The sequence below is a fragment of the Scylla paramamosain genome, chromosome 22 (assembly GCF_035594125.1).
Source record: "Scylla paramamosain isolate STU-SP2022 chromosome 22, ASM3559412v1, whole genome shotgun sequence".
NCBI classification, from domain to species: domain Eukaryota; kingdom Metazoa; phylum Arthropoda; class Malacostraca; order Decapoda; family Portunidae; genus Scylla; species Scylla paramamosain.
In genome coordinates this window covers 3,567,501-3,582,500 of record NC_087172.1, presented here as the reverse complement: position 1 = coordinate 3,582,500, position 15,000 = coordinate 3,567,501, and the positions used below count along the sequence as shown (strand labels likewise).

The following is a 15,000-nucleotide window of genomic DNA, read 5'->3' as shown; positions in this document are numbered from 1 at the left end:
ATAATAATAATAATAATAATAATAATAATAATAATAACATCATCATCGCTGCCAAGGTAAACTCAAGTGAAACCAACGTTAAAATATTTATCATGGACGTCAAATGAAAGACTAAACTTATTTCGTAATTTCATAAGAGGGAAACGCCTTCAAGAGAAACTGCTGAGGCAATGTTTCGCTTCAGTAAATTTCCTGAACTTACTGACGAGGATTGAACCGCTCACTCCGAGGCCTGCTGGGAGGAGAGGCGAGAGGTTACCAGGAGGAGGAGGAGGAGGAGGAGGAGGAGGAACACAGGAGTAGCAGATAAAAGAAAATTCAGCTTGCTTGTAAGAAGTTCCCTACTCTAATGATAGGAGGAGGAGGAGGAGGAGGAGGAGGAGGAGGAGGAGGAGGAGGGGGAGTGTGATGAAGAAACAGAAAACAACAAACGAGGGAGGAAACATTTAGCTTACTAAGATTTATTCCTAAATCCTAAAAAGAAAATGCTGGTTTCAACTTTTCTCCCTTATTCCTATTTCCTTTCTTCCTTATCTCTTTATCTTCCCTTTTTTTTTCTTGCTTTCTCTCCTCTCTTCCCTACTTTCCATCGTGTCCTCTTCTTTCTTCCTTATTCCCTTATTTCCTTCCTTCCCTTGTGGGGAAGGAAGGAAAATTTCCCTTTTTCCTTCAATGATTTATCCTTAATTTTCCTTTCTTACATCCCTAATTCCTTCATTAATTTCTATTCTTTATTCCCTTCCTTATATCCCTTTTCTCTTCCTTCATTTCTGTCCTTTTTTTCCCTTTATTTCCCTCTTTCCTCCCTTCACTTTTTTTTTTTTTTTTTTTTCGCTTTCCATCATTACCTTCCTCTCTCCCTGTCCGTCAGTCAGCAGAGGACGGGGCGCTGCTCTCCCAATGGCGTCTGTACACCAAATTTACTTTTACCTCACTGGTCTCTGTAATCTCACCTCAAATAAATCTTAGGGATATGTCAGTAAAATAAACATCCCACCCGCCCATCATAAACTTTATAGGCTCTCAGGTGTCCTATAACACTTTACTGACATTAATTTGCAGCGCTTACTGATGAGGTTTAATTGCTTCGGACCTTTAAGCCTTTCCTCATCCATCTCCTTCCTCAAAACTGTTCCTAAGTGATGAATATATGAAGGGTTCAATATTTTTTTTTCTTCGTTTATTAAGTGTTGGCTGTTTTTTTTTTCTTTTTCCTTTTTTTTTGGGGGGGGGGGCGGTTGATAGATGTGCGAGGTGGTTAACTGGTGATGGCGTGACAGTAAGATAGAGATGTTGCGTTTTTTTTTTTTTTCTGATTCCTTGTTTTGTTTTTTTCTTTGTGGTGGTGGTGGTGGTGGTGGTGGATAAGCACCCCCTGTTTCTCGTGAGCTCTTAATTGCTGTGGTGGTGTTGTGGTGTTTTCTGTTTGTTTCCTACGTGTATTTGAGGTGCTGTGGTTCACGAGCTTCGTATGTAATTTTGTGTTGGTGTTGAAGTGTTGCCTAAGATGTTCTATTTCTCTTGAATTCTTGCGGTGGTGTTGTGGTGTTGTCTGCTGCTTCGTACGTGTATTTGTGGTGTTGGGTGTTGTGTTGTGTTGTTGTGGTACTTTTGTTTCTAATAATAACTCTTGTGTTCTGGTGTCGGCTATTATTATTATTATTATTATTATCATTATTATTATTATTATTATCTTTTCATTACTGTAGCGTTGTGACTCGTGCGGCTCAGAATTCTTATCGTGTTGGAGTATTTGCTTCCTTTCTCTGTTTTAAATCACCCCCATTGAAGCTGAAGGATATCAAGAAATTATGAGGGTAAAGGTGGAGTACATAAATCATTCTTTCTAACACTTGGCAATGCATTTAAACTCCACCTCCTCCTCCTCCTCCTCTTCCTCCTCCTCCTCCTCCTCCTCCTCCTCCTTCCAATTCTTCACTACCATCCCAATCTCTCACTATACATTACAGTAATCAGTCATAAAGCACCTCATAAAAACAAACTGAACTGCCTTCGTTTGTTATTCTTTTAAGTTCCTTTGTGTCGCCATCTCCCTGCATGCGTCTCCCCAACCCTCCAGGCTCTTCTCTAATACTCCTCATCTCGGCCTCCCTTCCATCCGGTTCCCCTAATACAGACGCTGGATTACTCTTGCTAAAGACAACACCTTAAGACAGCACCTCAAAACTCTGGTGAACTATATATATCACTGTTCTGTTGCTGTATATCTGTATAGGCACAGCATCACTTCCTAGGCCTAGAGAATACAAACACAAACACACACACACACACACACACACACACACACACACACAAAAAACTGCTTTAACTGCAATGAATGAAGGAAAAAAATAGAGAAACAAAACCAGAGAGCCGCTTTCCTTGTCCTCTCGGGTGCTGGTGAACTCCAATGCTTGTGTTCCGCAGCGTTTCCAGGCCGGTCCGTGTGCAGCATTCCAGTCCCTAACCTTTCGATCCATGCCCTTGGAAGCCGCAGAATAAATTACAAGACAAACTACGCACGTATATACTTAGACAAACGGCGAATGGGAGACACACAAACACACACACACACACACACACACACACACACAGGAGAGAAGGAGAAAAAAAAAAAAGACACCCACACACAAGAAAAAAAAAATTGAAGCCAACTGAGCACGCCACAAAAATCCACAGCATATGATAAGGTCGGGTAACAGAAGATCAAGGGTTACATTTTCCGCCCTTGCCCGCTGGTTGCCTTCACCGAGTATTGTTTTTACCCGCAAATATTATTAAGTTGGCCGGGTATTTAACGCGGGTAATTTGTGACAAGCGGCCCGTACGTCTGCCTGGATGTGCCGCTTATTTACACACACACACAGGACCCTGCCTCCTCCCACCTGCCGATTAGAAGAGCTAATGAGTGTGCCCTCCGTCCCTGGCTGGCGGGGAGTGGGCTGGGGAGTGAGGGGGGAGAGTGGGGTGAGTGGGGAGAAGGGCGGAGTGCGATGGATAGCATGGGGAGTGGGGAGAGGGGGAGGACGAGGAGGAGGTAGATGAGAAGGAGGAATGGAAAGAGAGTAATAAGGAGGAGGAAAATGAGGTAAAGGCAAGGTGCACAAACTTCTGGAGGAGGAGGAGGAGGAGGAGGAGGAGGAGGAGGAGGAGGAGGAGGAGGAGGAGGAGGAGGAGGAGGACGAAATGGATGAAAAGGAGGAGTGGAAAGAGAGTAATAAGTAGGAGGAAAAAGAGGTAAAGGCAGGGTGATTTGTGGTAAAGGAGAGAACAAACACAACAAGGACAACAAAAACAATACCAAGAACAAGAACAAGAAATGATTGAAAAGAAAGAATGGAAAGAGAGTAACAAGGAGAAAAATGAACTAAATGACAAGTGTGCCGAACGAAAAACACCAAGCGAAATAAAATAAAAGAAGAGGAAGAAGAAGAAGAGGAGGAGGAAGAAGAAAAAAAACGCTCACTTAGGTACGTACCTCCAAACACAAGAGGCTGGAGTTTGAGGGACTGGATCACGCCTCACCGCCCTGGACGAAGTGACGATGGTTGGGATCCACGTCTGTAAACAAAGAAAAGGAGACTTGCAGACCAGGACCTTTGCCAACACATTAAGCTTTGGAGAACGAATCATGCAGAGGGAATGAATTAAAAAAATAATAAAATAAATAAGAATATAAAGTCTATACCAAAAGCTTATGGGATGACAAGAGGAAGCAAATTTATGTAAGAGAAACACGTCATGGAACTTTAAGGAAGAAAATACAGTAAAAAATATGATACGAACTTTACAATGGAGGTATCTTAGGGGTTACCTATTGGCCAAAGACAAATTTAGCTTAAGAATTGCAAGCACTTTTTATCCGGAAGAGGCAAATTCCACTTTACAACAGTCAGCTTACGACTTAACAGCTACAGTAATTCTTCTCTTTGTGGATTGAACTAAAAATATAATGACAAATAATAACCAAGGAAGCAAGAACCAGAAACCAAACATTACAAATAACGCAAGACACGCGAACTGAACTCCAATGCAGCAGAAGCTTACGGAACAAAAGCTTACATGAAGGAAGATTACCGAACCGAACTCTCGCATACCGTGTTCACATTAACTTGACGGATGAGCCCCGCCCCTTCCACCTAGAAAGCACCAATCTCACGCACTCCTCCACAAAGAACAACCAATCAGAGGCGTCAGAGTGAAAAACGCGCTCTCTTTATCCATCGCGTTGACGTGTAGGGAGAAAGAAAACGGGCCAGTCTTCCTAGCCAAGTAAACGCAAACGAAAGATGTGGTAGAGGTTTGTTAAGGGAAAATTGAAGTTTGATTTAAATTATAATCGTTACATCATTTCCTTCCTGTCCTCTGCATTACACACACACACACACACACACACACACACACACACACACACACACACACACACACACACACCATCCGTCCGTGTGTCCGTGTCAATGAAAACGTGAGGTAACGACAGAAAATATAGAGGGGAGACAAGGAAATAGCACTTCATTGACATCCCTTACAAATAAAGGAAGTTTTATAAGGATACAGAGATCACTATCGCAAAATACCCCCAATCTTATGCAACATATCGTATTATTACTACACTTACATTTTCAATTACATCTATTAACCACTTCCTCTTTTCCCTTTTTAAGCTTGTCCTGTCATTCTGCTGCCGTCGTTACGCCTTCCTCCTCCTGTTCCTGTTCCTCTTCCTCTTCTCCCTTATTCGAGTCTCAAATTATTTCGTCTATCCAGAAAACTACCACTTCTGTAATGATACGCGGGTTACTTCCCTTCCCTGGCTAACTCCTTCTAATACGTAACAAAAGCCTGACAATTTCCTCAATCGAGTCTCAAGCACACCTCAACTCCAATCTATCCTCCTCCTTGCAGTCTCATTGTTGCCCTACTGAACTGACCTTCCTTGATCTCAACACCCATCCCCAGACGACGTTACGCTACTTCAAAATACATCCCATTTCTACTTCAGCCATCACTCTTAGCAGAAATCCTGTCATGTTTTAACTCTTTCAGTGCTTGGGTCATATTTTGGTAACATTCAGAGGAGTATGAAAATAAAGTAAGGAAAAGATACAAGAATAATTTTATATTTCGTAGGCTACGGGAATACTTGAATTTAATTTGCTTTAATGCAGGAATAGGTGTGTGAAAAACTGTAAGGGATTATGAGAAAAGAATGTACAGCTGCGAAAATGTTTGATAATAAGCACACCATCTCAAGAATCCATCCTCTTCCACCTAACCTCCACGTAACCTCCATCATCACACCGCAGCATCCACCGTTCCTTCTCCTTCCATCTCCAGAAGTGGACCAATCTTACGCCTCCTCTTGTTTGTTCCAGGTATCACAGTCCCCACGAGTCGCTATTTATCAAAGAAATCTTATATAAAGTAACGTTTTGATATCATAATAGTCTCTCTCTCTCTCTCTCTCTCTCTCTCTCTCTCTCTCTCTCTCTCTCTCTCTCTCTCTCTCTCTCTCTCTCTCTCTCTCTCTCTCTTTTGGTGGCGATAATCTCCCGCCATCGCTACTCATTTTCAGCAATTTGTGGCATTCGGATAATCTTGCACTATATTTCAGCGTCATCTTTCGGACAGGTGAGATGAAGGTTAAACTCCTCGACTCGCTTCATTATCTCTCTCTCTCTCTCTCTCTCTCTCTCTCTCTCTCTCTCTCTCTCTCTCTCTCTCTCTCTGAACATTAAGCCATGAGAGGAGAAGGAGGAATAAATTTTCTTGCAATATATATTTTCTTTGTTGATGGTCTAAAACTTCATCTCTCTCGAATTATATGCAACACCTGGGCAAGACGTCAAGGAATAATTCTCCTCCTCCTCCTCCTCCTCCTCCTCCTCCTCCTCCTCTTCCTTCATATCTCTTTCTTGCCTTTCTCTCACATTCTGGTCGTGAAGACATGTACACTGGACTACTAAACCAGGTAACCTCTTAATAAACCAACAGACATTCAGTTACATGGTACTCGTATATTCTTCGCCGCCGCAGCCGCCTCCTCCTCCTCCTCCTCCACCTCCTCCTCCCACCATCCACCTGCTCCTCTTCTTGTTTCTTCCTTTTTTTCCTCCTCCTCCTCTTGTTTCCTTTTCTTCCCGTTCTTTTTGTTTATTTGGTGTGTTTCTTTCTTCTGTTGCTTTCTGTGTGAGGTGCTGACAGGTGTCTCACTTTGGACTGTATAGTGTAGGTTATCACAACAAGCCTCCTAAGGTATACAGTGTACGTGTTTACTACTGTTTGTTCTTCTTTTGTTTTCCTTTGTATGTGAACGAACGAACGAGAGAGAGAGAGAGAGAGAGAGAGAGAGAGAGAGAGAGAGAGAGAGAGAGAGAGAGAGAGAGAGAGAGAGAGAGAGAGAGAGAAACAACCACAGCGAAACAGAAAGCCAGCTAGCCAGTCAGCCAACCAGCCAGCAACCTAACCACTCCAGCCAGCCAGCCAACCAGCCAGCCAGCCAGCCATCCATCACCCCGCTATCTCCTCAGAGGCGCCACCTCCGTCATGTAGGACAAGACCTTCAAGGGGGCACAGGCAGGGCGGTATCTGAGGCAAACACGTGTCCTTACCGCCGAGCAAAACGTCAGCTTGTTATCAGGGCGTGCGGGGCGAGTGTGCCTCTTATCAGCTGTGAGTCGCGGAGCAGTGTTTTGTCAGGCAGCGTCACAGCGATTCTCTCCCCCTGACACTGTGCAGACGGTGGAAGTGAGGGTGTGGGTGGTGCTATGTGTGTTGACGCGGTGACGGGAGGTGAGGACACTGTGCAGGCGGTGGATGTGAGGGTGTGGGTGGTGCTATGTGTGTTGACGCGGTGACGGGTGGTGAGGACACTGTGCAGGCGGTGGAAGGGAGGGTGTGTGTGGTGCTGTGTGGTGACCGCGGTGATGGCTGGTGAGGAGGAAAACAAAGGAACGCAAAGGTTGAGCGAACATCAGCAGATTTGTTGGTCCTGGCGAGGCTGTTGGTGATAAGATTGCATTATCGTATCTAAGTTAAGAGATGTTGGATTTAAAGGCAAAGGAAGAAGAGGAGGAAAGGATGAGGAGGATGAAAGGAATTACATCTGAGTTAATCTCTGGAAATATTCTAAAGACACCAACAGATATGGAGAATTTCAATTGGAGTTAATAAATAATCCAGTCTCTCTCTCTCTCTCTCTCTCTCTCTCTCTCTCTCTCTCTCTCTCTCTCTCTCTCTCTCTCTCTCTCTCTCTCTCTCTCTCTCTCTCTCTCTCTCTCTCTCTCTCTCTCTCTCTCTCTCTCTCTCTCTCTCTCTCTCTCTCTCTCTCTCTCTCTCTCTCTCTCTCTCTCTCTCTCTCTCTCTCTCTTAACAACAACACCAACAACAACATCAAGAAAATAATGAACAATGAGCATAAAAATAAATTAATCTAATAACCACAAATCCATCACTTAGATCAATTGTAATAATGTTTATCCACAGCAGGAGTAAAGATTGATACTGGGCTGCTTCTTCCACTAATATATATATATATATATATATATATATATATATATATATATATATATATATATATATATATATATATATATATATATATATATATATATATATATTATAGGGAGAAGAAGAGGAAGAAGAAGAAAGAGGAAAAGAGCTTAATGAAAAATTATTTAAACTTGTATGATCGTGAAGGGTACGAAGTATATATATATATACACACACACACACACACACACACACACACACACACATTAATTCATCACCAGTTTATAAATAATGAAGGAATTAAGCAGCATAATAATAGTAATTCCTCTGTTTTGTGTCAGTCAGTATATTTTTTCACATTATCTCTTTATCTCCTCTCACATCATTTTCTATCACATTCATCAAAATAATAAGCTTCCTAATTCCTAATTTGGCAATTACCAAAATACAAAGCTTAAATTTTTCGTTGCAACTTAGCAAAAACATTTCTATTAATTTACTTTCATATTCCGAAACCTAAGAAAAAAGTTTTCCACAATGAAGATTTACGTTGGTCGTTATTCAAACTGTTGTCGACTACGTGATGCCTCATTTGCATTTCTTAATTAGATCATCAACGACTTAATTCTCTTTCTCTTGTATATGGAAATGCGACCTCTATTAACATTCAACACTTGGTACTTTGGGAAAATTTACCTAACATCATTTGCAGCATCGTGTTCTCCTCCTTGATTCATGTTTATATTACTTTTTTGTCTTGGTCGCGTAATTGCATCTGTCTGATATCTGTGTTTACTTATCTATCTTTTGCTTTATTTGAGTTGACAAGTTTGTTTTTCCTTAGGGACGCTTCGCTAAATCTTTCGACATATATTATATATATTTTTTTTTTTTTTTTATTATCATGAGACGAGAATAAGAACAACAACAACAACAACACAACAACAACAACAACAACTACTACTACTACTACTACTACTACTACTACTACTACTACTACTACTACTATTACTACTACTACTACTACCACCACTATCACTCAATTACCAAATTATCACCACCACCACCACCACCACAACCACCACCAACACACTTGAGGGAAGCCAAACACTGCTATCGGCGGAATCACGGTGTTGGTCCCTGGCCAGGTGGGATCAGCGGACACTCGGCGATAAGAAGGACGCTCATCATACAATTAAACGAACATTTCTCTTGTCATTAGCGTGCAGACGATCTCTTCTGGTGTCCTGTAGTAGTAGGAGGAAGAGGAGGAGTAGGAGGAGACAGGAAAATGATCCGCCACTCCAACACAATTAGAAAAAGTCATCAGCTGTCTTATCATAATTACAACACGACACTGGACTGATGAGGAGAGACTTATGCACGCTATTTGACTCACTGTGATTGACTGACTCCCTCACTCGCTGATTTACTGAGTGGCGTATTGACTCACCACCCAGATTCATAACTACGTACTGTTTGACCGAGCGACGGATTCTCTTACACTGATTTACTTTCATATTGACGGAGTAACTGTTGCTGATTTGTCAACTGAAATACTGACTCACAAGAGATTCACACCTGCGCGATGCTTGGCTGACTTACTGACAGGCCGATTTGCTAATTCACTGACTGGCAACCTGACCTGCAAGGGAAGCACGCACTCTGCTTATTAACTGTCTGTCTAACTCACTAATTCACTGACTGATACACATGCTGAGCAGCGAGCGATGCAGCTACACTGACTGACTGACCAACCGACGAGAGATGCATGCACAATGTCCGGCTGACTGAGGCTGACCACTACACACTCACACACACACACACACACATACACACACACACTGACTGACTGATCAACTGACCTTTAACCTCTTCTCATTCTTACTCTTCCACCTGTCCTTATCTACCTCTACTTCTCCTTGCCGAGCACCTCTTTACCTCACCTCGCCTCATCTGCCTTATACTCACTTGCAATCCAGTAGCGTCACCTACCCTAACCAGTCCAGTCCCCTGTACTCTTGTCCCCCTGACGCCAGCTGCTGCCTGCACCTCCTCTCCTTGTCCTCCAGTAGCCGAGCCACCTTCGCCCCAAGCACCTGCCCGGATGCACAAGTCTCTCCCTCGCTCGTCTCTTCGTCTGTCATTAGCAGCGATAACGCCCCGCCGCCCTGCCCTGCCGCTACTCCGACACCTCACATTTGCCAGACAACTACATCGAAGAGCTTTACGTTCTGACAAAGGAATTTACGACCAGATAATCGCCTTCTTACGTCTTCATTTTTCAAATGCGTGGATAGCGCTGAGGGAGAGGAGAGTAGAGAGGAAAGAGCTTGAGAGACGAACATGGGTAGATAAATAGCAATACCAGCTGGAAAAAGATAAAAAAAAAGAAAAAGAGGAAGGTAAAGGAAAGACAAGGGAGATTAAGAAGTAGGAAAATGTGAAGAATGTGACGAAGACGGGAAGTAGATGAAGAAAAGAAAACCTTCGCTCCTTTATGTGTGTAAGGGTATTTAAATATAGGTTGTTTAAATTGTAACTAATGATAAAAACAAACAAAACGCGACATCCATGTCATAACAAGCCAAACGTGACCTCAATATCGCAACAAACAAAACATGACCTCCACGTCATGACAGACAAAACTTGACCTCCATGTCTTGACAACAAACAAAACTTGACCTCCACGTCATAACAACAAACAAAACTTGACCTCCACGTCATAACAGACAAAACTTGACCTCCATGTCTTGACAACAAACAAAACTTGACCTCCACGTCATAACAACAAACAAAACATGACCTCCACGTCATAACAGACAAAACTTGACCTCCATGTCTTGACAACAAACAAAACTTGACCTCCATGTCGTAACAACAAACAAAACTTGACCTCCACGTCATAACAGACAAAACTTGACCTCCATGTCATAACAACAAACAAAACTTGACCTCCATGTCTTGACAACAAACAAAACTTGACCTCCATGTCTTGACAAAAAACAAAACTTGACCTCCATGTCTTGACAACAAACAAAACTTGACCTCCATGTCTTGACAACAAACAAAACTTGACCTCCATGTCTTGACAACAAACAAAACTTGACCTCCATGTCTTGACAAAAAACAAAACTTGACCTCCATGTCTTGACAACAAACAAAACTTGACCTCCATGTCTTGACAACAAACAAAACTTGACCTCCATGTCTTGACAAAAAACAAAACTTGACCTCCATGTCTTGACAACAAACAAAACTTGACCTCCATGTCTTGACAACAAACAAAACTTGACCTCCATGTCTTGACAAAAAACAAAACTTGACCTCCATGTCTTGACAACAAACAAAACTTGACCTCCATGTCTTGACAACAAACAAAACTTGACCTCCATGTCTTGACAACAAACAAATCGTCACCTCCATGTGTTAACAACACACTTTTCCCACAGCTCTTCTTGTAGTCTGTCGGTGGTTTGCGCCGCCACGTAGACGACACGATGGCCTTTCTTTATGAGCCAATTCTTCCTTCATTGAATTTCATTCAGTATCTTTCCTGTGCCTCCATAATCAGCCTCTCCTCCTTTTCTGTCCATGGCTGCTAAAAAGGAGAGGACGATTACGGAGACACAGGAAAGATACAGAATGCTTATGGAAGAAAGAAATTCACTGAAGGAAGAATTGGCTATTTAGCGACCTTTCCTTCTCCTCTCTCTAAGAGCATATCCCAATCTCATAGCTAGGGAGCAGTGTACTGCAGCTCTTCCTTATTCATGTTCGCGGCTAAATCTACCTCGGTAAAGTGAATGTACTGCTTCATACTGACGAGGCTGCTGTGAAACTGGAGGTTGGCGGGCTTCACTTGAAAACGTCCCCATGGCTGCTAACAGGAGTCGCCGGATATTTTGTGCTAAATCTAGTGTATATCACCATATCCCAAATTGTTCATATAAATATGAATCAAAGAATATTTTCCATCATTTCAATATATGCAAAATGCATTAATACTCCGGTTTTCAAAGTTTGTGTAATTTGCATGAGTACCAACACAATAATGAACACACACTTGCAAGGAGAAACAGAGCAGAGCGTCTGCTAATACCTTGACGTGAAGAGTCTTCTCTAGAAGACTCTTCGAGGAAAGGGAAAGAGGTAGATTAATAATCTGACCGTGAGTGTTCACTCAGCCTGAGGAAGTCCTGCTAGGCACCTTTCAGTGCCTCCATCAGACAGGTAACCTCATAAGTGGGGCCCCGCCTGTCCTCCAAGCAGCTGCTGGACAGAGCTAGCAGCTTCTGCCGATCCCCACGCAGTGTCATGCACCGTTCGTCTGGCGCTGTGGTCGCCACAAGCCACAGATGGGTAGCCCACAACGTTAGTATTCTTAACGCAATGATTACCAGTCCAAACTAAATTTTAAATCTGAGTGTGTAAGGAAAAGCACGTGTGAGGGTACAGGTCCAATGAAGGCTGGTGTCCTACAGTGGACATCCGTTCACTATAATTAGGTTCAGTGTTGCTCGATAAAGTCCATTCAAAATAGGAAAACAACAAGTATTTTCAGCCACTTATCAGTACCACACTGTTATGGCACTTTTATTCATAGAGAGAGAGAGAGAGAGAGAGAGAGAGAGAGAGAGAGAGAGAGAGAGAGAGAGAGAGAGAGAGAGAGAGAGAGAGAGAGAGAGAGAGAGAGAGAGAGAGAGAGAGAGAGAGAGAGAGAGAGAGAGAGAGAGACCGTTTGCTGTACTATTTATGACTACAGGAAACAGCCACATTCACGCCAGATCAAAGACAGCTTACGTAAGGAGAACACCAATTGTCAAGACAGCTTACTATTTATCAGATTGTAGTGAGCGGTAATGATGGTGGTGGTGACAATGGTGTTAGCAGCGACACGGATGGTGGTGATGGTGATGGTGGTGAAGAACAGGAGGTATGAAATATACACGTACAACATGCAAAGCTTCACGAAACACACACACACACACACACACACACACACACACCAAGATACTCAGCAACAGCCTATATTAAATTCATGAGATGTTACTTCCTATACTCGCTGTTTCCTCTCGAGAATTGTGAAGAAATAGTGAGGAAGAACGACCGGGAGTAAACTTCTCTTTCGACATTTTTCCCCTAATTTTAAACTGCTACTTCCTACTCTGCCATCACCTCCTCACCTCTCGTCACTCACCTTCCTCACTGATACTTCCTCCTCCTCCTCCTCCTCCTCCTCCTCCTCCCTTCACTTCCTTCTTTTCTCTCTCCTTCGTGCACTTAGTATTTATCATTTTTTTTCCATCTTTTCATTTCTTTCCTTGACTGTTTTTTTATTGTTTTATCTTGTGTTCACGTGTGTGTGTGTGTGTGTGTGTGTGTGTGTGTGTGTGTGTGTGTGTGTGTGTGTGTGTGTGTGTGTGTGTGTGTGTGTGTGTGTGTGTGTGTGTGTGTGTGTGTGTGTGTGTGTGTGTGTGTGTGTGTGTGTGTGTGTGTGTGTGTGTGTAATTGATCTCTTCTTTTCACTCTACTCCTTTTCCTTTTTTGTTTATTTTCCTCCTACTCTCCCATCACTTCTTATTCTTACATCGCCACATTCTCCTCTTCTACGACTCCCCATCACCACTCCTCTTCCTTCATCACTTCCCCGCCCTAACATCACCGAGTCCCCCTTCCCTTCATAACTTCCTGACCCCAACATCACCACCTCTTCTCCCGCCATCACTTCCCACTACTCACGTCACCACCTCCTCTTCCTCCATCACTTCCCCAAGCTAAAGGAAGCCGTAGAGATAAGACACTTGTAATTTCCCGTGTGGTGCCTCACTGGTGGCAATCTCGAGCCCTAATGGACGGAAGCGCGGCCCAGCCCTCCCCACGCTGCTCACCTTGTAGGGAAGATACACGCACCGCCCCCAGCAAGAACCTTCTGCAGGAAAAATCGCGCCAAAATATAGTGTATACTCGCATCCAAGCACAGTGTAACTCAAGTGAAATTAACTTAAACTTCAAGAACCTCCTGCGCGAAGAATTTATGCCAGGTGTAACTTACCGGAACACAAACATAATATATTTCATCCGAAGTAGACCTGACTGTTGAGAAAAAAAAATGAATAAAAAAATGAAAATAAATAAAAACGGTAAATATATCATGCCCAAAAGAGAACATAATGAAATCCCACCCAAATTTACTTAAGCCTTATAAAACTAGACACAGATCACGTGAACTATTTTCTCTGAGACTAAGATACCGTAACCCGACCACAAAACAAAGTAACTAAGCCAGAATTCAACATCTCGAAACTAAATTAAACTTAAGATACTCAGCCTAACCAAACCAACCCTTGAGTAAATTTACAATACCCTCAGCCAAACACAAAATAACTCAATACAAAATATAAATCAACTCTTCCTAAACAAAACCAAGCAAAACAAAATGACTCAATCTCAGCAGAAATTGATCCATCACAGTCGAGCAGTGTCGTCACCACCTTTGCTGCATCCCAACACAAACCACCTGACGAAGGGACGTACTTAGTATTTGTCAGATATTCTCCTCCTTCAAGTTAAGTCCTTTAATCATTTGATATCAATGAAGCTGTTTTAGATTCCACGAGTGAACTGAAACGTGATTGGGGCTTCTACAGAGAGAGAGAGAGAGAGAGAGAGAGAGAGAGAGAGAGAGAGAGAGAGAGAGAGAGAGAGAGAGAGAGAGAGAGAGAGAGAGAGAGAGAGAGAGAGAGAGAGAGCAGAGAGCAGGTCGAACAAATTGCAAGTAAAGCTCAAGTCAGGAGAACCACCGGCGAGTCTTTGAATGCGAGGCCAACTTAGCGAGAACCAGGGACACAAACACACACCGCTAATCAGCACAGGAGTATTACTTACGTGCGTACATTCAGTCTATATATTCTCCATCTAATTCCACATGCGGGAAGGCGGCCGGTGCTTTCTTGGCTCACTGCACTTCCTTCGTGATGCACAGCCACATCCTCCTCCTGCTGTTCCTCCTCCTCCTCCTCCTCCTCCTCCTCCTCCTCCTCCTCCTCCTCCTCCTCCTCCTCCTCCTCCTCCTCATCCTTCTCCTCCTTCTTCTCCTTCACCTCCTCCTCCTCGTTATTCTTCTTCTTACCACCTTCTCCAACTTGCCATCTTGAAAAATTTGAAGACCATAGGCATCTAAAACTTCAAAAGCAAGGAGGAGGAGGAGGAGGAGGAAGAGGGAGAGCAGCAAGAGGAGGAAGAGGAGGAACTGCCACACCCGTACGTATAAACAAAGGGCGAGTGGTCAGTCCTTGAAGCAGTCAGTATTTAGCTCCAAGTACTTATCCATCAGTCCAAATAATAGCGCTCGTGGGCCGACAGGACTAACAGTGTTCTAGTAATCATCGGGGGAGGAGGAGGAGGAGGAGGAGGAGGAGGAGGAGGAGGAGGAGGAGGAGGAGGAGGAGGAGGAGGAGAAGGAGGAGGAGGAGGAGGAGGAGGAGGAGGAGGAGGAGGAGGAGGAGG

General features: G+C 43.3%; 2 protein-coding genes across 2 annotated transcripts in view; one reads left to right on the top strand and one right to left on the bottom strand.

Moving 5' to 3' along the window:
* The window catches only part of LOC135111437 (uncharacterized), a 103,601-nt gene extending 100,015 nt beyond the window's left edge, over positions 1-3,586 (bottom strand). Inside the window, exon 1 of the mRNA XM_064024727.1 lies at positions 3,479-3,586. The gene's annotated coding sequence lies outside the window, so the exon portion shown is untranslated. The remainder of the gene's footprint in view (positions 1-3,478) is intronic.
* The window catches only part of LOC135111435 (homeobox protein aristaless-like), a 75,580-nt gene that overhangs the window by 7,999 nt on the left and 52,581 nt on the right, over positions 1-15,000 (top strand). The window lies entirely within an intron of this gene.